The 25207-nt window shown below is 39.9% G+C and overlaps 2 long non-coding RNA genes across 3 annotated transcripts in view; both read right to left on the bottom strand.

The window, feature by feature from the left end:
- The window catches only part of LOC123367157, a 181761-nt gene that overhangs the window by 75892 nt on the left and 80662 nt on the right, over positions 1-25207 (bottom strand). The window contains exon 1 of one of the 2 annotated variants that reach the window (XR_006578328.1): positions 184-246. The exons of the other annotated variant lie outside the window; for it this stretch is intronic. This is a non-coding gene — a long non-coding RNA (uncharacterized LOC123367157). Of the gene's footprint in view, positions 1-183; positions 247-25207 lie in introns of those variants that run through there. 2 annotated transcript variants of the gene reach the window in all.
- LOC123367155 lies at positions 2180-8834 on the bottom strand. The gene is made up of 3 exons (XR_006578326.1): positions 8731-8834; positions 7719-7795; positions 2180-2292 (listed from the first exon to the last, which is right to left on the bottom strand). It is a non-coding gene; the product is annotated as an uncharacterized LOC123367155 (long non-coding RNA).

Raw genomic sequence — 25207 nt, forward strand, 5'->3', positions numbered from 1 at the left:
GGAGGTATGAAAACTTTTCAAAGAAAAAAAGTCACAAGAATCCTTTATAATGGAACATGTAAGGCAACATAAATATAGGTGTCACTACCAGCATCCCCTGTAATACAAACACGCCTTGTTAAGATAAAATGTGTATATAGCACTTTGAATTGTAAAAAAACATCAGAGAACTTTATACATTACCCATATGATTTGTAGGTGTTTGAGTCAATAAAGAACAGATACTCCACATGTTATCAGGTTGCTGTAAATGTTAGGGTATGTTTTAGATAAGACATAATAATTAGAGCTGGTCAATTTTTTCCAATTTCACTTTTGATAAAAAGGCAGAGAGAGGTACAAGAAATTTGTATTTTGTATCATTAATGGTGAATCTATCCCAGCAACTTTTTTCAAATTTTACTGCACTTTTTGGAAATTGTGTGCACTGCAGTGCAAACTCCTGACCCCTCCAATCCTCACCCTTTACATACATTTACCTCAAATATACCTACCTATCACAGAAGTGTGCTTCACAGATTATATGGAGGCAACTCAAACAGAAACAGGGGCCAAATACCAATATGACTTCATACAAGCAAGTTTAGCCAGTCAGAGGCACGAGAGAGAGTTGAAGGCCAGTTCACATGGAAAAAGATAAGATTCACTTGCCCGTAGTTTAGGTCATCGGTATGAGTATCTTGTTTGTCCTGCTGCATGTTAATATGATTCAGGCAAATTTTGAATTTTTGGAAAATGATATTGCCAGAGTTTTTGTTATTTTAAATAAAATGAGTAAAGTACAGTGGAGCTCTTTGCATACAGGCCATATTCTGTCTTCCCTTTGTGCAGACACAGAGTTCTCATTGATATAATTTGGAGTTGAACAAGCAGATACAAATACAGGACTTGGTTCAAAGTGTGTCACTGGTTTAACTGCATATTTAGAAAGCTTCCTTAAGTCAATAAAAGCTTATTAGCTCATCCTAATGTAACTTGGCTGATTTAGACGGAGTTACACCAGGACTGAATATGGCCCATTATTTGTAAGGACTTAAGCAATAAAGTACTAAAATCCCACAGTCGAAGATTAAATCCCCCTTGCCAACCACGCACACACTTTCCTAATGATATATTAAAAAAAAAAAGACAGTAACTTTGATAAGCTCATACATGCCAACAGTATTATAATTCAAATATATCCCCTTCTCTGTTGATTTTTTTAAAGTCATTTCTACTTGATAAAGAGACTGAAACAGCTACAACTACTCTACTTGATAAAGTTATTCTGAAGATAATCATATCTGCTTTAAATCTAGAGAAATCAGCTTCTGTTCTCTTCAAATCAGTCAGCATTTTTTATTTTTAAGTAGATACTCTAACAGAGAAATTTGAAGGAAGTTAGCTTGCAATTTTGTTCTCAGAAGGACTTGTTAAGAGTGAACTGGAGTGTATTGTTCCCCAAACCTTTCTGGAGCACAGATTGAAAACAAAGATTTAAAAGATGTATAAAGGCTTTTTTGCTGTCAATATATTTAAGTCTACATAATGTATAGTTAGTTTACATATAACCTTGTAAGTGGCAGGATATTTCAGATTCAAATCCAACCTTACTTCTTTGTACCTAATGGTGCAAATACCAAACATCAAACATGAGCCAGCCCTTTGGCTCAACAAGCTCAAAAAACCCTCCCAGGCTGAGTTCCAAAAAGATCATTTAGGTTGTAACAATCTTTTACCTATATGTAGCAGTTTCTAAAGCATCAGATAATATCTAAGATAAGAAGACTGGATTGCTACCTAGACATTTCAGAATAATGATACCTCGCGCGCACATGTACACACTTATTTTTCCTGACAAGAATAACCAGTTGGATGTTTTCACATCAAAATACAAGTGAGATATTGGTCCATTATGAGTAGTTCAGACCCACACAATTCCCAGGTAAAAATATCAAAGTGTATCTTGTCTATTTTTTGTATCATCTTATTTTATTGTTAGATTGGGAAAACTTCCCTTCCTCCGTCTCTTTTCTAATGTGTGTAAGTGATGTAGGGGCCTAAATCTCATTTTCAAATGTGATTTAGGAACCATTTCTCATTGAAAGACAGTGGGATTTAGGGTCCTAAATCATATAGGTAATTTTGAAAATTTTATCTGTAATCTCTTTAAAGGTTAGGAAAAAGGAGCTGTGATCAAGGGTGTTTTTTGGTATTAGAGCTATGGAGTTGAGAAGTCAGATGGTTCTTTCAAGGCCTCAGTTCTACTGCAGGTCAGAGAGTAGCAGCTGGAGTTCTGGAGATGTGAAGGAGCTGCAGACAAGAGTTTTGGGGAAAAGAAGTGTAAGGTTAAAAGAAAGGGAAATCATTTTAATTAAGTAGAAGAGAGGATAAAGTAGAACTCAAGAATCAAATTAGCATCCACAGCTAAATTCCTCATCACTAGCCATGCTTTCATAACTATAGTCATATATTACCCCTTTGTTAGGGGTACCCTGTAGGACTGGAAGAAATAAAATAGTCAAACATTCCTTGATCAGTAGGTATATTTATTGTATCCTATCCCTAAATCCTTCATGTATGACTTGTGTCCTTAGTAGAGCTGGTCACCAAATTTTTGTATTATCCCATGAAAAAATTCCAAAATAATTGTTTTTGTCAAAAAATGTCTTTGAAACGCAGGGGCGGCTCTAGTTTTTTTGCTGCCCCAAGTACGGCAGGCAGGCTGCTTTTGATGGTGCACCTGCGGGAGGTCCCCGGTCTCGCGGATTCGGCGGCTTGCCTGCGGAAGGTCCACCAGTCCTGCGGCTTTGGCGTACCCACCGCCGAATTGTCGCTGAATCCGCGGGACCGACGGACCTCCCGCGGGCAAGCCACCAAAGGCTGCCTGACTGCCGCCCTCGCAGGGACCGGCAGGCTGCCCCCCACGGCTTGCCACCCCAGGCACGCACTTGGAGTGCTGGTGCCTGGAGCCGCTGCTGTTGAAACGTCAGGTTTTTGCTAAAAAAACTAAACCAGGAAAAAAAAAAGTGGGAGGTTTGGCTAAACATTTTCAATTCTCTTAAAAAATGAAGATTTCCCACATAAATTACTGTTTTTGACCAAAAAAAGACATTTTTGGATGAAAAACGTTTGACCAGATGTTTACTCTTCAGGCCTCTATCCTGTGTGCATACATGCTTAATTTTAACCCTGTCAGTAGTGCCACTGAAATCAAACACAGACATCAGTGTTTGCAGGATCAGTGCTACATGTAGTTCTGCAGAGATGCACATTCTAATGACTTTCCTCCTTCAAAAAATAATTTAAAAAAACCTCATGACCTGTAAAACAAAGACACAGAAAAAATAACTAGAAGTGTTAACAGAACCGAGATGGAGAGAGCCCTTCCTCAGGCTTATACCTCTTGACAGTGTTTTTAAACAGTCTTCTTGCTTCAGTCTTCTGGTTATTGCACAAATACTTTATGCTCTGGTTGTTTTACAAGTGCATTAGCTCTTAAGAAAAGTGTAGTACTTTTATTAGTGCTACATGAGGCTGATATATTAAAAAAAATCCACCTGGGAGGTTTAAATTTGATATCTTCAGCTCTACTAATTATTCTCTAAGGGATTAATTACAGTAACTTTTTTAGCTTTTCAACAATCTTATATTCACACTCAAACTTAAGAAACAGTTTGAACTGTGATCACAGAAAAATTCCGCTTGTTTCTTTAATGTATAATCTGCTGAATAGGTATCACAGGTGTTAAATTAAATCTACATATGGACATGGAAATTTAAAAGGACATACTATCAGTTCCACTTGTTTTTATGCTCTAGAGAAAGCCTGGCATGAATAAATTATGGGAGAATAAGATGAACATGCTGGAGGTCAGACATATTTGTGATGTGTTCAGTTGAAGAGGTTCTGGTTACTCAATCAGTTTGAAAAGTTAGCATGCTATTTTCTCTAGTAGCTTTTAATTAGTTTCTTCTGCCATGTTCTCTATTTATTTAGTAGAATGGGGTTTCCCACCACCAATTTAAAAACAAATTTTATCCTGTCTCAAATGACTAGATGACCCCAGCCAAGATTTTCAAAAATAACTACTTAACAAGCTAGGCTCCTAAATTTGCCCTGAGGCACTGAAGTTTGCCAAATCGCGAGTCCCGTACATGTAACAAATACCTGTCTTTCTTCCCCACCCCAGTATAAAGCTTCATGTCATATTTTCCTCGCTATTCTCATTCTTTTACTTCCCCTGAAGTGGGGGGGGGAGGAGGAGAACAGAGGTTACAGGGGAAGAGAGATTATGTGTATGATAGGGAACGGGATTTCTTTCCCTTCCTTATATTACAGTCAGCCTGGCAGTTTAAATGCTGCTGAAACCTTCTGCAGGGTGCCTAAGAACTGGGATAACCTTTTGTTCAGCAGCCAGGATTAACCTGTACCATATTGTGTACAGAAAACTTCCATCTGATAACAACTAAGCAGGTGGTGAATTGTGATTGGCTAAGCATTGTGCCCTTAGCTAGCCTGTGCTAGAGCCTTCTATTTTTATTATTGTTATCCTGTCCTCCGTATCTCCACCCTACTCACTCTTTTCTCTCATCCACCTGTTTTGTCTTTTCTATTTGGGGCAGGGAGTGTCTTACTATATATATTTGTACAGCGCACGCTGGGGCCCTAACTTAATTGAGGCCTTAGGCATTACTGCCACATAAGAATGAAATAGTAATTAACAATGCTAATCCAAGCCATCACCATCCAGGATGCAGCAGACCTCTGGTATGACAATCACAATATGTCAGGGTGACTTTGATAAATTAAAAATGGAGCTTGGCCTTAAAGAAAAGGCAGGACTAAGTCAGGCGGTCAAAACTAGATTTTTAGGGTAAATAGGGACCTTACTCCATGGACAAACATACATAGTTTAAGGGCATTATCAATATTCCTTAATTTATGGGACTCCTGAATAGTTATCTCCAAGATCCTTCCCCCTACACAACACAGACACTTAGGGTACGTCTACTCTACCTGCCAGATCAGCGGGTAGTGATAGATCTATCGGGGATCGATTTATCATGTCTAGCGTAGATGCAATAAATCGATCCGCGATCGCTCTGCCGTCGACTCCTGTACTCCACTGCGGCGACAGGCGGAAGCGGAGTTGACAGGGGAGCAGTGGCAGTTGACCCCGCACTGTAAGGATGCGAGGTAAGTCGACCTAAGATATGTCGACTTCAGCTACGCTACTCTCATAGCTGAAGTTGCGTATCTTAGGTCAATCTTCCCCTCCCCCCCAGTATAGACCAGGTCTTAGTCACAATTTTTGGGGTTAAAATAAACATCAAACAAGAAGAGTGTAGCAGGGTCACGTGGTTACCCCGCTCCTGCCCTAAAGGGCTTAGTACAGCCCTGGGAGAGGGCTGTGGCAGGGAAAAGCTGGGCTGACTGGGAAAGCAGCCACAGCTATAGCCAATGCAATCAGGGCCCAGCTGGCCCTTATAAGAGTGTGGTGGGCCAGAAGGAAAAAAAGACACCCTCTCTCTAGCTGCATGAGAGAGAAAGACCTGGCTGCCTGGGAAGCTGAGGAGGGTATCTAGGGTGGAGCAGTGCTGGGGAAGGACAGAGGGAGCTGAGGAGCTCCAGCCTAGCAAAGCCCCAGGCTGCAGGCCAAGCTAAGGGCCCACAAGAGGGTACAAGGGCTGCAGAGGGACAGCCCAGATAGAGGCAGAGGCAGCTGATCCAAACCCCTTGCTGATGAGGAGTGGTTTATAGTCTGCAGTCTGCCCCAGGAAGCGGGTTCCACATGATGACTGGCAGTAGCCACTGAGGCAAGGTGGGGATAGGGGGTTGGGGGTTCCCCTGGACAGGGAGACCCAGATTGTGGGTTACTGCTGGGGGCAGGACCCTGATATAGAGAGGCACCAGGGTCCGGGAGGGACACGGGGGCCAGCAGCAGGCAAGGAACTGTCCTGCAGAGGGCGCTCTGCGCTGAAAGAGCTAATTCTCTGAACGACCAGCAGGAGGTGCCATGCTGGTGAGTCGTAACCCTGCCACAAGGAGACTGAAACAAGATATTTCTTGAGACTAGCAAAGCACCTTGTTATAATGTTGGATACTATTTTTCAGAGATTAGGGCATTTTGAAGCTGACCATACATTTGAATTATGTAGTAGACAGCTAGCCATTGGCAAAACTATCAAATGTTCTGCAAAATATAATTCCATGATTTGCTATAGTACCCCCAGCAAACTATTGCAATTAACTCTATCAGATCATACAACAGCAACAAATGGAAATTTTACACTTGGCAAAGCTGGAAAACCTAAAGATGATGTACTTGCTCCACTGTAACAGAGCTTCATCCCTTTGGCAGTAGGGCTCATGGTGTTTAAATTTCATTTTTAAATGCAATGGTTTTTACCCTGCTATGTTTAAAGCAATTTGAATCAATAACCCATGCAACTCATTAAGGGCTCATTTCTGTAGCCACTACACAAACAGAATTTCCTTTGAAGACAATTTCCTTTTTGTTAATTTCCTTACTCAGTTGTTGAAGTTGCATATACTGCTGGCTATTTTAAACAGTATTCACTTAGAAAAAATTAAACAACAAAAGTAGAATATGTTTCAGAATATTTGAATACAAACAAATATTTCCCTGTCATCCACAGAAATGTTTCAGGTAGTTTTGTACTCAACATGGCTAAGCCATGCCTCCACTGCCACTGCTACCACAGCTACACTCATATATACTCTTGCTAGCTCAGTGAGAGCTAACATGAATATGAATACATGAGCAGAGGAGTAACACTAGCTTGTAGTGTAGATGTAGCCACAGACACCATAGAAGAAGAGAACCATTCTGCATGTGTCAGAGGATGCTGCAACAAATCCCTTATCCCACCCTGCTGAGAGCAAGTGTTATACTAGCCTCACGACAGCTGAAAAAGCTTTATAGTGAATCACAAATTGAATGAGCCAAAATATAATGCAGTTGCAAAGAAGTCTAATATTTGGGGTGTATTAACATAAGTGACATATGTAAGGCACAGGAGGTAATTATTCTGCTCTACCTGGAACTGGTGGGGCCTCAGCTGATATACTATTTCTCTAATGTGGATAAGGTTTTATAGTATGGAGTTGTTTTGTAAGGTTTCAAGGAAGGTAAAAATAGTGATGCCCAGAATGAAGAGAGGTGAGATACCCTGATTAACTTGCCTAGACCAGCCTCTGTTATCACTGTTATTAAGCTCTCGTTAATATAGTTAACAGTGTGAATATAAAGCATCTAATTACTGATTAGATTCTTCACTGCAGTTAATTCTTCTTCAATTGTCAAATATCTGAGAATCTTGCTAGGATCTCTCTCAGATTTTCATTGGTTCACTATGTTATCAGTTGGGATTTTATCTTGTAAAAAGAGACAAGCATCTCCAGAAAGGTGCTGACTGCCCTCATCTCCCTTTGACGTCTGTGGAAATTTGTGGGTGCTCAGGATCTCCCAGAGGATCTCTAAGCAGATTTCAAGATGAAGCCCACTTGTGATTAATTTAAATGCCTATAATTGTGCCATTTACACCCTACATGCTATATATGTAGTTAATTAAGATTCATGACTCAGTCTTAGGATGTTGTTATTTGCTGCTTTAGCTTGAACCCAATACATTGGATTCATGCGGTATGTCTAATATTTGTGATTTCATATGGAAAACTGAACTATCACTTTAATACAATAGAGAATTCGTACCTTTTAGAGTTCCATCCATGTTAGTCTCATCAAATGCATTTGCAATTGTGTCAGTAGATCAAGAATATGACATGGCCCTTAGATGAAACAGCTTAAATTAATAAAACAAATCCCATTGAGTAGCTCTTAAATACCGATATCCTGTCTTAATCTCCAAATCTAGCAATTTGAGTCACCCACACACATTGTTTGGGCAATTTAGTCAGCACAAAAATGTTATTACCACGAATTAAAACTCTGTATTAGGTGCCAAAAAAGGTGTTTCATATATTGATGCACATTGGAAGACTCTTCTATTTGAAAGCATTATCGTCACCACTGGGAAACACTAGAAATTTCTGCACATCTCTTTATCCCTTAATCTCTTAATCAATATGAGTCCCCACTACCATGCAATGAATTCCAGCATAATTGAAACAATTAGCTCAAAGACTGTTATTAGGAAAATACTTCTTTATAAATCATGACAGATAAGAAATTAATATTTAATGTAACTTGGAGTATGACTGCACACAGTCCCATTCTAATGTTTACTACTGACAATAGAAATGATGGCCCTAATCCAGCCAATCTATGAGGGTGACCTTCATGTGGGTGCTGGGGTCTTTCTATGAGCATCACATTGTAGAATACAGTCATGATACAGTGAGTGATAACATCAGAGAACAAATACCATATAACTCATCTATGGCGTGTCTGCCCAGTTAGGGGAGTTTTCCTTGCACTACACAGGCTCAACAGAATGAACTTCATGAGACAGCACCCAGATTCATGTAAAAGTGACCTTTAAGGATAATATGCTATTTGATGCAAGCATAGAATTCCTGCTTTAAGCAGAAAGACTCTAGTAGATTATTATTGTTATTCTAATTTGAGAAGTGTCTCTTTGTAATATTCAGGTTTTTAAAAATTGCCACATGTGTAAGTGGCTCCTAGAGCTCCCATCCAATATTGAGAGCCACCATGTTATAAGAGTTCTTGCCCCAAATAGCTTACAGACTGTATATCTTACCTGTTTAAAGGACAGGGAAAATAGTATCATTAGCGTTATTTTAGAGGGGTGGGTGGGAACTGAGGCACAAGGCAATAAGTGGTTGCTCAAGGTCACACAGGAATTCTGAAGCAAAGCTGGAAGTTCTTTTCTGAATAATCCATTATGATCTGATGTTCTGACAAAGCAGCAGTAAAACAGAGCAAGACGGACTTCCAGTTAGAGTCACAAACTACCCCCATAACAAATATTCATAGAACACATAGTAGAACATTTTACAGTCACAGTGCACCTTTTTACTGAAGCATTTGACACATTCACAAAGATGGGCTTACTGTACTTATATGCGCCAATCATTTTACCTACATAGTAAATACTCTGGGATGGAACACAGTAGCTATTTTATAGAACACGGTAACACTGCACAATATTTTAGGACACAAAGTAGTGAATAAATACCCTGGGGATTTTCAAAGTATAACCTATTTCTCAATCCAAGACCCAGTTCCAGTCCCATTTGTGACCACAAAGCTCACATTTCTTTCCCTTTAATATCTTTGTGGCAATTACAGCAGCTGCTTACCTAGAAAAGTACAGTACTTTTTTTTTATCTGTCATTTAAAATAAGTTTGGAAAAGGAAAGCTATCTTGACAAAAACAAGGAGAGTCTATGCCATCTCACCAGCAAGGTTTCTATGCATCACCAAAATGTGCTCCGTGGACCACAGTTTTAAAACTACTGTCTAAGAAATTGCAGGAGAAAAGTGGGCAAATTGACCCCAAGCTGGGAGGGGTTGCAAGCACTTTGTAGGCCAGAATTAGCATTCAAAGTGCTCTTAGTCTGAAATCATGAAGATGTCTGTTGAATTTCAAGTGCAAGGAGGAAGGAAAAAACTCACCTGCACAAATACAAAATGGGGAATAATTGGCTAGGCAGCAATACTGCAGAAAAAGATCTGGGGTTAGAGTGGATCATAAAGTGAATTAGAGTCAACCATGTGATGCCGTCGTGAAAAAGGCAAGTATTCTGGGATGTGTTAACACATGTCATGTAAGACACAGGAAGTGATTGTTCTACTCTGCTCAGCAGTGGTGATGCTGAAGCTGAGGATCTGATAGGAATGAGAATTTGATTCATGTGTCCAGTTCTGAGGACCATGCTTTATGCTAGATGTGAACAAACTGGAGAGAGTCCAGAGGAGAGCAATAAAAATTATAAGAGGTTGAGAAATCATGACCTATGGGAAAGGTGGGAAGAATTGGGCATGGTTAGGCTAGAGAAGAGAAGAAAGGGTGAGGGAGACAGGGAACAGGATAATAGTATTCAAATATGTAAAAGCGATCAATTATTCTCCAGGTCCAACAAGGGTTGGACAAGAAGTAATCAGCATGGTTTGCAGCAAGAGATTTTTAGGTTGCCTAATAAAACCTTTCTAACTCTAAGAATAGTTGGACTAGAACAGCTTATCTAAGAAAGTTGTGGAATACCGAGTGTTGGAGGTTTTTAAGAATGGGTTAGAGGAGCAACTGTCAGGAATGGTCTTGGTATACTTAATTCTGCCTCTTGAGGTCTCTTCCAGTCCTACATGTCTATGATTCTGTAAGTGCAAGTAGAATGCGATATCCAAACTGGCGATTTTCCTGGACAGAGGACATCTCTGTAATCTTGTGAAAAGTATCATGCTCCTGTTAATGACCTAAAGTAGCAAGATCCTTTGCGTTGTGTGTTCACCAACAAATCTCATTTCCATCAGAACAGTGACAGCTAACATTATGCTGGGTCATTAATTCAATCCTGACTTAAGATGAGATCCTGTGCCATTCAAGTTAATGATAGTTTTGCCATGATATTCAATAGCAACATTATCTGTCCCAAAGAGATCTGAGAATGCCCTACAGCCATCCACAAAAAAGTGGGCTTCTGGGATTTCTATGTAGATTCCTTATCCTACCTATGACCAGGTCCAACCACAATTAACTGGTGAGATATGAAAACCAATCAGCCCAGAGTGGTATAGCAGTAGAATATGCACATGTACAAATGATGTCACCTAATGATAAAGTTAGACAGTCTCCTTCTCCTTGAGGCACTCTGGCCAAGACTGTCAAAAAGTAAGGATCCTAAATCTGTATTTAGGCACTTAAGAGGCCCAGTTTTAATTATCATCCAGTGCCCAACACTTCCCATGGAGCTCAATCTTCTTCTTAGAATCATAGAATCATAGAATATCAGGGTTGGAAGGGACCTCAGGAGGTCATCTAGTCCAACCTCCTGCTCAAAGCAGGACCAATTCCCAACTAAATCATCCCAGCCAGGGCTTTGTCAAGCCTGATCTTAAAAACCTCTAAGGAAGGAGATTCCACCATCTTCCTAGGTAACCCATTCCAGTGCTTCACCACCCTCCTAGTGAAAAAGTTTTTCCTAATATCCAACCTAAACCTCCCCCACTGCAACTTGAGACCATTACTCCTTGTTCTGTCATCTGCTACCACTGAGAACGGTCTAGATACATCCTCTTTGGAACCCCCCTTTCAGGTAGTTGAAAGCAGCTATCAAATCCCCCCTCATTCTTCTCTTCTGCAGACTAAACAATCCTAGTTCCCTCAGCCTCTCCTTGTAGGTCATGTGCTCCAGCCCCCTAATGGAGACCCTCTCCTAATGGGAGATGCTCTCCCATTGACTTATCTTATTCCTCTCATTCCAGTGGAGTTGTGGAGTTGACTGGAGAGCACTCTGTGGTCAATTTAGCAATTCTACTAGACCTGCTAAATCAACCCCCGCTGCATTGATCGCATCAGCATCAATCCCCGGAAAGTGTAACCGTGGCCTTGGACTGGAAATTAGAGAGGGAACAAGGATGACAAAAGATAGATAAGAGGATTCCTCAAGTCAGCAAAGCAAATGCACATCTTGATAGTTGTTGTTTTTTATTTTCTTTCTTCACCCTCCCCTTTGTAGGACTTACAGTACTGATAGCAATGGTCTCAGTTTGTAGTTGGTCTGATTAATATTTATGGCACTAATAAATTAGTTTTAACTGTCTTGCAGTAGTGTTGACTTGAGAAAGATATAGACCTCCATGTAAATATAAATAGCCCAGAGACTCTCAGTAATTCTGAAATACTTGCTTTGGATATTTCTAAATTAATGCTAAATGTTTCAAAGCCTCATGAATATAGTTTGGTTGCTAGCAGGTAGTTATTAGTTTGTTACAACAATATTCTTTTCTTCTGTATTCAGCCTCTCCCAAGAAACAGCAATAGAATGAGACACTTAAGCCTGATCATTCATAATGAATGTAGGCAAAAGCCCCCAGAGGACTGGAAGATCAGGCTTTCATTAGACACTCTGATATATGCAGCAGGTTTAGGGCCTACCAGGTTGTGATTGAGCATCCTTAATTTTCATTGCCCTTTCTTCATGGGAAATTACCTTTCTTCATGGGACATGAAGATAGTCACTCACAGGAAGACCTCAGCACTTTGAAGGATTGGCACTATCAGAGGAATGTTTAGAAGTACCAGATCTGAACATGGGAAAATAATCTTTTTCCATGTTTCCCTCCTATGTTTCCACAACATACAATGCAAAAGTTAAAAGCAGAGCAATGAGTAAGAAGGTCATTGACAACACAGAAGCAAGCAGCATCAAGAAGATTTTATGTTCAAAGACACTTTAAAAAGCGAATAAATCCTAAACACTAGATTACGGGGAAATTATAAATCAGTTCATATGCATTTCAGGAGTAAACATCTAAAATATAAATCCTCTCTCAGCTGGCAACATTAAACAAATGCTCCCCTGTAAATGTCTGCAAAGCTACTTCATTATCCACCTTCAAAACACTCCTTTCCCATGATGACTACAAAAAAAACTTGACAATGCCTAGGCTGCTGGTGACTGATACCACCGCCTATCGTGCTGACCAATAAGATGTTATTTCCTTATACACCCTCATCTGTCTGTGTGTACCCATCAGTTATCTCTTGTTTATACTTGCGTTGTAAGCTCTTTGGGCAGTGACTGTCTTTTTGTTCTGTGTTTGTACAGCACCTAGCACAATGGGGTCCTGGTCCATGAATGATCCTAGGCACTACAGTATAAACAAAGGAATTCTATTGCAGCAGAAATCCATCAAACCTCCATACTCTGAATAGAAAACAAGGATATAATGAGTTGATTTAAAGGTGTATATACACAGCTTGCCAATAGTATATTATAAATAAATAATAAAATATAATCTAACTACAAGTGTGCTCTGTAGTGAACAGTCCATAGAGGAAGATCATAAAGGAAAAAAGGCACATTTCTGTCTAAATGTTATTTTGATAGAAATGTGGCGTATCAGAAGCCTGACTGAACATGCTTAACATTAAGGTATCTACTGTGCCTCTTCTTAAGTGGAAGTTGTAGTCATTTTCCACAACCACAATCTCCTCTGAGTATCCAGCATCAGGGTTTCTATACTTTAGTTTATCCCAGCAAAAGCCAGAGTATGGCTCCCTTATATAATGTTTCGATAAACTATATGAAAAAATCTCTCATACATTGAATACAGATGAAAATATGCTATTTATGGAATATTTAACCAACCCAAGTAAATAGCTGCATCATCAGTTAATATGATGTAATCTAGAATCTAAGGCCTAAATCCTGCAAATGCTTAAGCATGTATTTAACTTTATATTAAATCTAAGTTTTGGGATCTCTTGCTGTCCTGTTGATAAAAGATGAATACAGTGAAATGGAAGCTATCTTAAAAGGCAAGGAAGAGAGGCAAATACATAAATGTGATTAAACAAGGAAAGTGTACTTTAAAATGGATTTTTAAAAAAATAAACTAAGGTAAGTGGATACTGTCTTGCATAGCATCAATGGAACATTACCCTTAGTCCATGATAGAACCAATTCTGAATGTTCAGAAAACCTTTGACAAAGTTTCGCATGCTGGATTATTATAAACCCTCTAAATATGGGCTACATAGTAAAACATTCAAATGGGCAAAGAATCTGGTAATGAGTGGAAAGCAGAGAGTTGGAGTTAAAGGTTGTATTCTTCAGGAATACTGGTGAGGAAGGGAATCTCAAGGTTCTATACTGAAACTAGTAAACTTGTTTCTACTATAGATTTAGATAACCTCACATTTCTGCTACTGATTTAGACAATCCTATAAAGTGTCAAATAATTAAATCTGTAGAGACTACCACAACTGGTTGTACTTTATAGGATAATCTTAATAGATTAAACAAATGGATTCAGAGGTGGGATGTAAAATTTCATGTTTCTGATTCTAAAATAGTGGAGTTGTGTGGAAATACCCAAACTAAGTATAGTTTAAAATTCATTATTGTATTAGTTAATACAGTAGTGTAAAAGGATCTCAATGTGCCATTAGAACCATCATTTACATTTTCAGTTTAATATGAAGCAACATTATGGAAGGAAGTTGAAATGCTGATTTTTCAGGACTGGTGCAAGTCCAAGGACACTTTTTGAAGAACAGCTAGACCTGCCTTACAATACCATTATGTCAAGTATCAGAGGGGTAGCCGTGTTAGTCTGGATCTGTAAAAGCAACAAAGAGTCCTGTGGCACCTTACAGACTAACAGATGTATTAGAGCATGAGCTTTCGTGGGTGAATACCCACTTCGTCAGGTATTCCGCATCCGACGAAGTGAGTATTCACCCATGAAAGCTCATGCTCCAATACGTCTCTTAGTCTATAAGGTGCCACAGGACTCTTTAATATCATGAAAATTTATCATTCCAGACAAAAAAATCTATTCATCTGCTTTTTATAATGATAATGAATAAGGAAATAATATTCACCACATTTGCTCATCAAAAAGTTACTTTTTCCCAGGTGAGTGGCTTAGTATAATTTTAAATGTGATATATCCCACAATTTTCAAGTCCTGGTCACCAATATAGTTCAGAATATATAGTTCAGAGAAAGTATAACACAGGACAACAAAGATGACAAATTAAATACAGAGGTTTACATTCTCTCATCCTTTCATTGTCATATAATATGAGCTTCAAACTTGGTACATTTTGTCCTTTTGCATTAGAAATACTGGTGTAATGTCCCATTCCCATTGAGCAAGAGTTCATGATAGGAATACTTCATACCTGTGAGGCACCCATATCTCAGCAAATCATATAAGGTAGTGTCACACTGGAAGGCGTCACATCGTAAAACATAATGATACAACTACTGCAAGCCAAATGCTTCTGAATGACATTTTATAGATTATAGGGTAAATCTCTTTCCAGAAAGATCACTGAAATATTGGGGTACAACTAGGGGAAGGACTGAAACACATGCAAAAAGATCTGAACCAAATATTCACGATGACCCAAATCTTTCTGGTTAATTAGATCTCAAATAACTGTTGTTTGCATAGTTAACCAAAATAGTCACTATTCAAGGGGTAGCAGACAGCGTGAGAGAGTCGGTATCTCTCTAAACTGTCATATTGGGAAAAGAAAAAACCTTGAAGATGTAACATTATCCAGCTCAAGTTGTTGGCAGACATTAAAGTAATTGAATAAGTGGGTAATTTAAAATTATCTTCAAATAATTCAACCCTCAGCTATCTCTGTCCTTTGAGTAATGCTATTGCCTCTGGTCCTTTCTATGCTCTCATACAATCTAAATTTGCAATTACTCTTCTCTCATCTCTGAATGAAATGACATTTCCTGATGTGACTGAGATCTTATAGCTTGCTGCTGTGGTTGAGGACTTTATAAAGGCTATGTGAACCTGTCTTTCAGCTTCGTAATGACCAAACTCACATCAGCTTTCATCTGCTGAGTCACTACACTTGTACGATGACTTCTGTAACCTCCATTAAGGTGTCCATCCATTATCTCTCAGCTTTTTAATATCTTAATGTATAGGGATGAATTCTTACAGGATGTACTTAATCCATAAAATACAATAAAACTGTTCAAATACAGATTTAGATTGAGACATAATTCAGGAGGCATAAAGAATCATCTGATGGTAATATTTTTCCTTCCACAAAATGGAAATTTTATAGGAGAACAGCTGATATGAAATAGAAAAATGCAGATATTTATTAGAGGATCTATATGACCTGTGATTGTGTTTTTCCTTCAGGTATCATTCAGATAACAATAGTTTATTTGAGCCATTTCTGAGACCAGTATTTGGCCCATTGTGAGGTTTAATTAGCTAATGTTTAATGCTCTATATAACCTAAGTTATTTCCACTTTCTCCATCTCTGTTCAGATTGGCTGAAGTCAAATGCCATACAAAACCAAGTACTATTAAATTCCTTGTACACACACAGTATAAATACACAATTAAACATTTTATATGTAACTACTTCATGCAGAGGTATTTCAGCAATGTATTCCATGGCTTTGGAATAGCCTCATTATTCATGAGCAGTGAAAACACAAGCAACCTGAAATGATGTGCAACAAAACCATCTTATGACACTATTATTTATTAAGTATCAGAGGGGTAGCCGTGTTAGTCTGGATCTGTAAAAGCAGCAAAGAATCCTGTGGCACCTTATAGACTAACAGACGTTTTGCAGCATGAGCTTTCATGGGTGAATACCCACTTCGTCGGATGCAAGTCACCCATGAAAGCTCATGCTGCAAAGCGTCTGTTAGTCTATAAGATGCCACAGGATTCTTTGCTGCTATTATTTATTATTTATTTATCTTATGTATCACATTCTGGGCTGCAGTGCAGACCAGTGAGAGGTTGAGTCACCATTTGCCTTGCAATCTTGAGTGCCTTATAAAGCTTTGCTGTTGCTCTCAACCGTGGCTGCTCACAAACAGAATGCAGGTCACACCCTAAGCATAGTTTTAGCCCTGCAGGTACAGCTCTGACCCCAGCAACACTCCAGTCACACTCTGGCTTCCACCAGCCTTGGTTACTAATTGGAGGGTGACCTCAACACACTCCTAGTTCCAAAATTCCCCCCCCCCAAAATGTGTTTTGCACTGTCCAGCCCTCTCCTGGGCAGTTCAGATATCAGAGATCAGTTGCCTCTATATGGGGTCAATATTCAACAGTTTGCTATTTTAACTGGTGTTACCCAACAGTGCAGTTTAAACACAACATTGGACTAGTTTAGATTCAAAATAAAACAAGTTTATTTAGCTACAAAGAAGTATAGTTGTACCTAAAATCTAAGGTATTAAAATTAGAAACGATTACAAGAGAAATAAAGATAAAACAGTTTCTAGTAGCTAAAATTTAACATGCTAGACCTGGTTCAAGGTAAAATCTTTACCACAGGTTCCCAGCAACATTGCTGACCAAATTCTCAGGTCAGGATCTCTCTCAGAGTCAAAGGGCTGGTCCCTTTGTTGTCTTAGCTGAAAAAGAAAGACAGGGAGAGATTTCTTGGGATGTTTTTGCTCCTCACTTTTATAGTCCAGTCCCTCTTTGAAGTGGATTCTTCTGAGGGTTACCCCGCAAAGCAAAGTTTATTGAAACAGTAAAGAAGGCAACGTGGAGCCTGGTGGTGAAGGTGGTTCCATGCTTTCTTCTCCCTTGTGTATGCTGAAATGCAGATTTGTCTTGTTTCCTGCCATTTCCCAAGTTTACTATGTATATGTAAATTGAGATAAACACACATTCCTTTGTTTAGGATAGACTTGTTTAACAACTGTTACCTAGTCACGGCTGTGTGGGATAGAACATGTGCTAATATCATCATATGGGGGAATTCATAATTTTACATATAATGTTGCTACATACATTTCACCATGACATTGATGAGCAAGGCATATTTTGTACAAAGATTATTACAATGGTGTGTGAATATGGGGTGTTTTCAATCACAGTATGTATTACAATAGTGCTTAGGGAACCCAACTGAGATCATGTCCCTATTATGGTAGGTGCTGCATGTACACATAATCAAACAGTTCCTGCCCCAAAGAGCTTGCAACCTAAATAGACACAAGTAGTAGTGTTATAATTTCCATTTTACACATAGGGAATCGAAGTATAGGGAGATTAATTGATTTGCCCCAGGTCACTCAGGAAGTCTCTGGCACAGCTAAGAACTGAGCACAGATATTCCAAGTCTCAGTCCAGTGCCTTAACAACAAGACCAATCTACCTCTCTTACATAAGCAAGTATTCTGCATGACATTTGTCAGAATTAAAATTATTCATATTTAGTTCTGTATCCCTCCCCCTGTACCATCAGGTATTCCTGGCATATTGTTCTAGGAAAATTGGGGGCTGCCTGAAGTTCTTCAGAAGTTTGGAGCATTAGAATCATAGAATCATAGAAATGCAAGGCTGGAAGGGATCTCAAGAGGTTATCTAGTCCGCCCCCTTGTGGTGAATGAAGTAGGATTAACTATACCCAGACCAGTGTTATAGCAGCAGAGAAGGATTTGTGGACAAAATGCAGGAGACACAGTTATAATGCAACTTTCCTGCATCTTTCAGGCAGTGAGACTAGATGATCTTTGCAGTCCCTCCTAACCCTATGGTTCTATGATACTACACCTTATTCCAGGGTTATCCCCATATTTGAAGTAATTTATGTGCACAAACAGAATTATGTCTTCCAATAATCAAGAGCAAAGCATGTACTTTCAGTTTCATAGAATCATAGAATCTCAGGGTTGGAAGGGACCTCAGGAGGTCATCTAGTCCAACCCCCTGCTCAAAGCAGGACCAAACCCAACTAAATCATCCCAGCCAGGGCTTTGTCAAGCCTGACCTTAAAAACCTCTAAGGAAGGAGATTCCACTACCTCCCTAGGTAACCCATTCCAGTTCTTCTCCACCCTACTAGTGAAAAAGTTTTTCCTAATATCCAACCTAAACCTCCCCCTCTGCAACTTGAGACCATTACTCCTTGTTCTGCCATCTTCTACCACTGAGAACAGTCTAGATCCATCCTCTTTGGAACCCCCTTTCAGGTAGTTGAAAGCAGCTATCAAATCCCCCCTCATTCTTCTCTTCTGCAGACTAAACAATCCCAGTTCCCTCAGCCTCTCCTCATAAGTCATGTGCTCCAGCCCCCTAATAATTTTTGTTGCCCTTTGCTGGACTCTCTCCAATTTATCCACATCCTTCTTGTAGTGTGGGGTCCAAAACTGGACACAGTACTCCAAATGAGGGGAATGATCACATCCCTCGATCTGCTGGAAATGCCCCTACTTATACAACCCAAAATGCCATTAGCCTTCTTGGCAACAAGGGCACACTGTTGACTCATATTCAGCTTTTCGTCCACCGTAACCCCTAGGTCCTTTTCTGCAGAACTGCTACCCAGCCATTCAGTCCCTAGTCTATAGCAGTGCATGGGATTCCTCCGTCCTAAGTGCAGGACTCTGCACTTGTCCTTGATGAACCTCATCATATTTCTTTTGGCCCAATCCTCTAATTTGTCTAGGTCCCTCTGTATCCTAGCCCTACCCTCCAGCGTATCAACCACTCCTCCCAGTTTAGTGTCATCTGCAAACTTGCTAAGGGTGCAGTCCACACCATCCTCCAGATCGTTAATGAAGATATTGAATAAAACCGGCCCCAGCACCGACCCTTGGGGCACTCTACTTGATACCGGCTGCCAACTAGACATGGAACCATTGATCACTACCCGTTGAGCCCGACCATCTAGCCAGTTTTCTATCCACCTTACCATCCATTCATCCAGCCCATACTTCTTTAACTTGCTGGCAAGAATACTGTGGGAGACTGTATCAAAAGCTTTGCTAAAGTTCAGAAATAGTACATCCACTGCTTTCCCCTCATCCACAGAGCCGGTTATCTCGTCTTATTACTTATTTCAGATTAAGAGTCACAAACGACAAAACCTCCATGAAAGATAGAGCAAACAACAGTGTAAATACTCACTCTGTAACCTTCTGCATCAGAATTGAAACAAACAAACAAAATGTCAGCTGCCTTACAGCTGTTCACATGATTTGCAGAGATGACTCCACACTCAAAAGTGAAATCACAGGAAGCTGAATGACATCACCTCCAAGTAAAAAATACTCAGCAGTGCAGAGTATTGCAGTGGCTAAGTCTTCCTTGTGAATCTAGTCCTAGATGGCTGTGAGTTTCTACTGCAGGTTAACAAAACTGATCTGGTCTTTTTTCCTGGAGCCAATAGTAACCTATAAAAAGGCTGAGAAGGAACTGACATGGTGACCAGCTCAGCAAATTAATTGGAAGTAATGAAGTCCACAAAAGGTGAACTGGGATATGCATTAGAGCAGCGGTTCTCAAACTCATGTGATTGCGCTCCCTTCTTTGTGTCTGTAGTCGTTTATGTCCCTCCTCCCCACAGTACATACACCACCACCCAGCTCTGAAGGCAGAGTGGAGAGCAGTGGCTGCAAGCTGGCACAGCTCAGAAGGCAGTGTCACCACCAGCAGCAACACAGAACTAAGGGTGGCAATATGAAAAGTGATAAAAAGTGATATTCGTCAATATCACTTTTCACAGCAGACTTAGCACCCCATTGCCACCCTTATTTCTGCACTGCTGCTGCTGCCACCCTAGGGTGAGGAGCCAGAGCCCTGCCACCTCCAGGTAGTGATTTTGGCGGGGTGGCAAAAGGAAAGCCCGAGCCCAGGCTGCCTTCTGGTGAGGGATAGGGGTGGGAGGAAAGGAGAGCCCAAACAGCAGGGCTCCTATATCCTGTCCCCTATATCCCTATCTCCTGGGTTTCCATGGCCCTTCTGCATGAGCTCTAGCCACCAGGAGCTGACAGACAGACCTCTTAAGAAAAACAAAAATAAAAAAAACCTCAACCCTCCTGCACAAAGAGGATGCCCTTAGATGTGTGCTTGCAGATGCACAGGAGCTGTTGGATACTGCCTTCACACAGAGTGGAACTGCACCGACCATTTGCAGCCAGGGCCTGTGAAGGAATAAGCAGGATTTGACCCAAAATGTACAGTAGTTATGGTCAAGAGGTTACAGATTTAGAAATGAGTTTAGTGGGGATTTATTTACATTGTGTTACTGAAAGAGTAACAAACATTTTTTAGAGGAAAAGCCCAGGACATGTTTAAGGGGCAAATCCAATACCAGAATGGAATGGTTTCATTCATTTACAAAGGTTCTCTCAAACCCCTATTTTTAATTCACCCTGCTTTATCCCTAAGCACGATCATGTTGTTCAAATATGCTGCAGATGCCAACAAAAAACCCTAAAATCTAACCAAATTTCAAGTTCCATTTTTACATTCCAAGCTCCAAAGAAAAACTGAAGGTTGCATTACAGCCACTCTAGACTTCAATCCTTACTTATTATGTTTCCAATAACACTGCTGGAGGTCCTAAATCATGTTAAAGTTAGTCTGTAAATTGGATTTTCAAACTTCAGAAGAAATGCATAGCAGGGTAATGTACTTTCTTCTTATCTTGCATCACCAGTGCTTACACTAATTTCAACAAAATAATCTCTAAAAGGCACAGATTTTGTAAATTAGCAACACCGTATCCATTGGAATCCTTCCTTCAGATCATCTGTAGGCTTTGCATTAGAAGAAAGGAAAAAAGAAGTATAAAGCAACAAAAAGTTAAGTCTCTGCCTGAAGCACGCAGCATGATGCGAGAATTGATACCAGATTTTATTTTAATGAAAAGCAATTTAAGGAAGTTCTTTATAAAGTGGATCAACTAGTCTTTGACTAAATAAGGTAACAGTGTACTTGCTCCTCACTTTTTGCTGCTGGTGTAGTACTCTCAGCTAGCTTTTATTGGGATTTGCGGGATTTACTTGAGGCCTTTCTTTTTCTTCATGGTCCCTCCCAGCCCCCAAAGTGGGGGGGAGGAGTTGGCAATGTTGTTTATTTTAATTACTGCCTCATGGGGCCACAACTGTTTATTGTAAAAAGTCACTAATGAACAAATGACCCTGCCACCTGGAGCACTTTACAAGCTGGTGGTAAACTCCAGCTATTAAAACAAAAACCTTCTTGAGCTATTGATTCACTGGCTGGGTTGGATTGGACCCTGGGGGCACGTGACAGCTAGGCAACTGAGTGCTCATTGTTTCACACTCCCTATTACACAAAACAAATAAATCTTCTTCACATTACCTTTTTTCCATGCTCCGTCTAAAAGAGCACTTATTATGTGACAGTTCACTACTTAATATATATTTGTGTCCATGTGTGTTCAGGTGAATATACTAGCCACTGTTTTCATAACCCATCTGGGTTACAACAAATGTCTATAGCTTTAATATACTGGTGATGTTAATTCTGCTTAAAGACAGAAGAGGACAGTCCCAGAGTGTAAACTCCTTTACATTTATTATTTTTGTATATTGCACTGCCCACTTCATAAAAAAAAACACAAAAAAACTATCCATTCCTTGAAAATAGGAGCAATACAGATACAACATTGACTGTTCTGCTATGTGGTCCTAAATATAACAAGCCCTGTGCTATGATCTTCTTTACAAAATTTGTGGCACATACATTTGTTTCCTCTTTTCTACCTGTCTGCTCTGTTCCTGTGAGCAGAATGTTCGAGAAGTCCTCCGACACAACTGCCCAGGGCAGGTGGAAGATCCGCCATGGCTCCCCACAGCTGCCTGGGCGGCTCTTACTGTGGCTGGGCTGTGGCTGGAACCGGGTCAGGGAAAGCCATGTGGGCAGCTTTGGGGAGCCTGGGTCCCTCCATCTGCCCTGAGCGGGAGGCTCGCAGGGTGGGGACACCATCAGAGGTCTGCTTTCAGCCCCACTCTGGCGAGGGAGAGGGTTGGGCTCCGCGGCGCCACTCCATCTTGACTGGGGAGGGCCCTCTGGGGGCAGGCCCCCCCACTTTTGGGAAGGCTCTGGCACCCCTTTTATCCCCACTTGTCTACTGACTACAATAGAAAAGAACGGCTTAGGGTTCTCCCTCAACTTTTCTTTCTATCATACTGTAACTTTCTGGAAAGTTCTGAAAAGTTATAAATTGGCAAAATAAAAAATGAAAAAGTGGGGTAAGAAAACCTAGACAACATTCATTCTCTCACATTAAGTGGGGGATAAAAGTGGGAAGGGGAAATAAAGGGGAAAACAGAAAAACCTCCAACATTTTGAAAATTAAAAAACTCAAAATACAAAAGATTCAGGAAAAATCATGACATTTGGTTTATAAAAAGGCTACTTTACATTTAAGATTTGAATTTTCAAAAATGACCAGCTGAGCTTCTGAGTCCAGCATAGTGACTTATAGCTTGAATAAAGCGATTGCCCTATACCATAGCAGACAGCAGGTTCCTCTCTCATACATCACTGAATAAACCACTTAATTATAGGCATTAGAGTACTATGTACATGTTCATAAATTAATACACTGCAAAATTGGGACTGTACCTTGGCATAATTATTTGGACCCCACTGACAGAAGAGTTATGGTAGTTTGGCCCTTTTGCAAAGCTACCATGCCAAAATAAAATATAATCTACAAGCCAATTGCACACTTCTGAATCAATGCAGATCAGAAAGATCAGTATAAATATAAAAAAAACCCCTAGAGATAAGATATTTCAGTGAAAGGAGCTCACACTAATACAGAATGCAACTGCCTTCAAAAAAATGCTCAAAGGCCCTGTTCAATAAAGCCTTTCCAACATAACCAAGATTATAACCAGCACCCCGTCCTCCTCAGGAAAATAAACCTTCCTCTTCTGATTGGAAGCTGTGTTTGAGGAAGACAAGTGGAAAAATCCATGGAGTCTGCTAGAGATGTTGCTTTTCTTAATTTAATTAACTTGAAAGGTGCTCAGATACGGCAATGGTGGATACTAATATAAAACCTAACCTTAGTGAGATTTCCAGATGGAATTATTTGGGCTCACTTTTGATGTGGACCTAACACCCTCTACTCCCCTGCATGTGAATATAGGGTGGGTCACAATATTGCCGCTGTTAGTATAAATGGCTTCCTTTAAAATTAGGAGAGACCTACTTTAAATTATACTGTTATATACACTCCTGTCAGTTGCTTTTTCGGTCACATCAACTTACACTCCATTGAAAATGTCTAAAGAAAGCAGACGCTTTCTGCCAATATTTGTTTTGTTGAAAACCTAGTTTTCCATCCAAAAATTGTGATGAAAAATTTTCACGTAGGCTTGCTCAATATACTACAATCACATACACTGTGTAGATAATCAGGGAGTAGTTTGCTTCATGGAAGAAACAGGCTATCATTTGGTCCAATCCATTTCAGTTATTTCTAAATTTAAGGGTCCCCTCCACCCACCCACCCACACTAATTGTGCAGCAGGAGCACCTGAATTTGTCACCACATTTGAATTTGAAGGTGTCATGTACTGATTGTCAAATACTTTAAATATATGGCAGCAATTTGTTTCCCTATGTGATCAGATCTGGTTTAATTTTAAGATTCAACCCCTTCAGTGAGTGGTATTTAAAAAAAGAATACTAGAAACACTTGTAATCACCAATATATAATACACATCTGTCTAGCAGTTATACTGTTTTATCATGTCAGCTCCCATTTAACATACAAATATTTTAACTTGTAAAGGCAAAATATACTGCTAGTAGAATCTTGTGTTATTAGAAACAGGTTGCTAAAGTTTCCCACTCCCCACCTCCCCTTCCGAAGAAAGCCTCCACCATAGGCAGCCATGTTAAGACTGAGTTGTCAGGAGGAGAGGGAGCAGGGCTGGATTACCCAATAGACAGACTAAGGACATGTTTAGGGCACCAGCAAAGCAGGGGGCACAAAAAAAAAAGGTTGCTTTTTTTTGGAAAAAAAATATTTGGTATTTCAAAAAAGCATCGAAGTAGTCATCATGAGAAAAATCTGAACTTTGTTATACTTCTTTACACTCCACTACACACTCTTCCCCCGTTTTTCTATTCTCTATTACTTATCCCCACCTAAACCAGAGGGGCATCCGAATAACGTAGATTGAAATAATGTGAGGAAATCAGAGACTGTAACTGATCATCCTACTCCTCGTGGTAAAACAGACATTGTTCTAGAAGGTGTGGATGTGTCAGAAGCTGAACCTGCTCATGCTGTAAATAATAGGAGAAAAGATCCTGGTATGTGGATTGATTGAAGTACCGATGATGTAGCTTACTGGATAGATCGTAGACCAAATGACTGTCAACACCACACTGGACCATTTGAGAAATCACATCGGACATTTACCAGTGGCAAACAAACAAGATATTGTCCACAAAAAATATTTTTTGGCATGAAAGCGAATGGTGAGAAATGCACTCAAGAATGGCTATTGAGTGCATTTCTCCACTGATGGTATTCACCATCAGAGTCTGTGTACTGTTTTGTTTGCAAACTTTTTGCATATAAGCCTTCAACATCCCGCTTTGCTGCAGATGGATTTAGTGACTGGCCTGCCTTTCTGGGGATCAAATGACACATTTGGATCATTGCAGAACGAACATTTCTTAGGATTGTTGGAGCTTGTGGCTCAGTTTGGCCATATCTCAAAATATTGGAATGATGGCAAAGTGACCCATCA

The sequence above is a fragment of the Mauremys mutica genome, chromosome 3 (assembly GCF_020497125.1).
Source record: "Mauremys mutica isolate MM-2020 ecotype Southern chromosome 3, ASM2049712v1, whole genome shotgun sequence".
Classification (NCBI taxonomy): Eukaryota; Metazoa; Chordata; order Testudines; family Geoemydidae; genus Mauremys; species Mauremys mutica.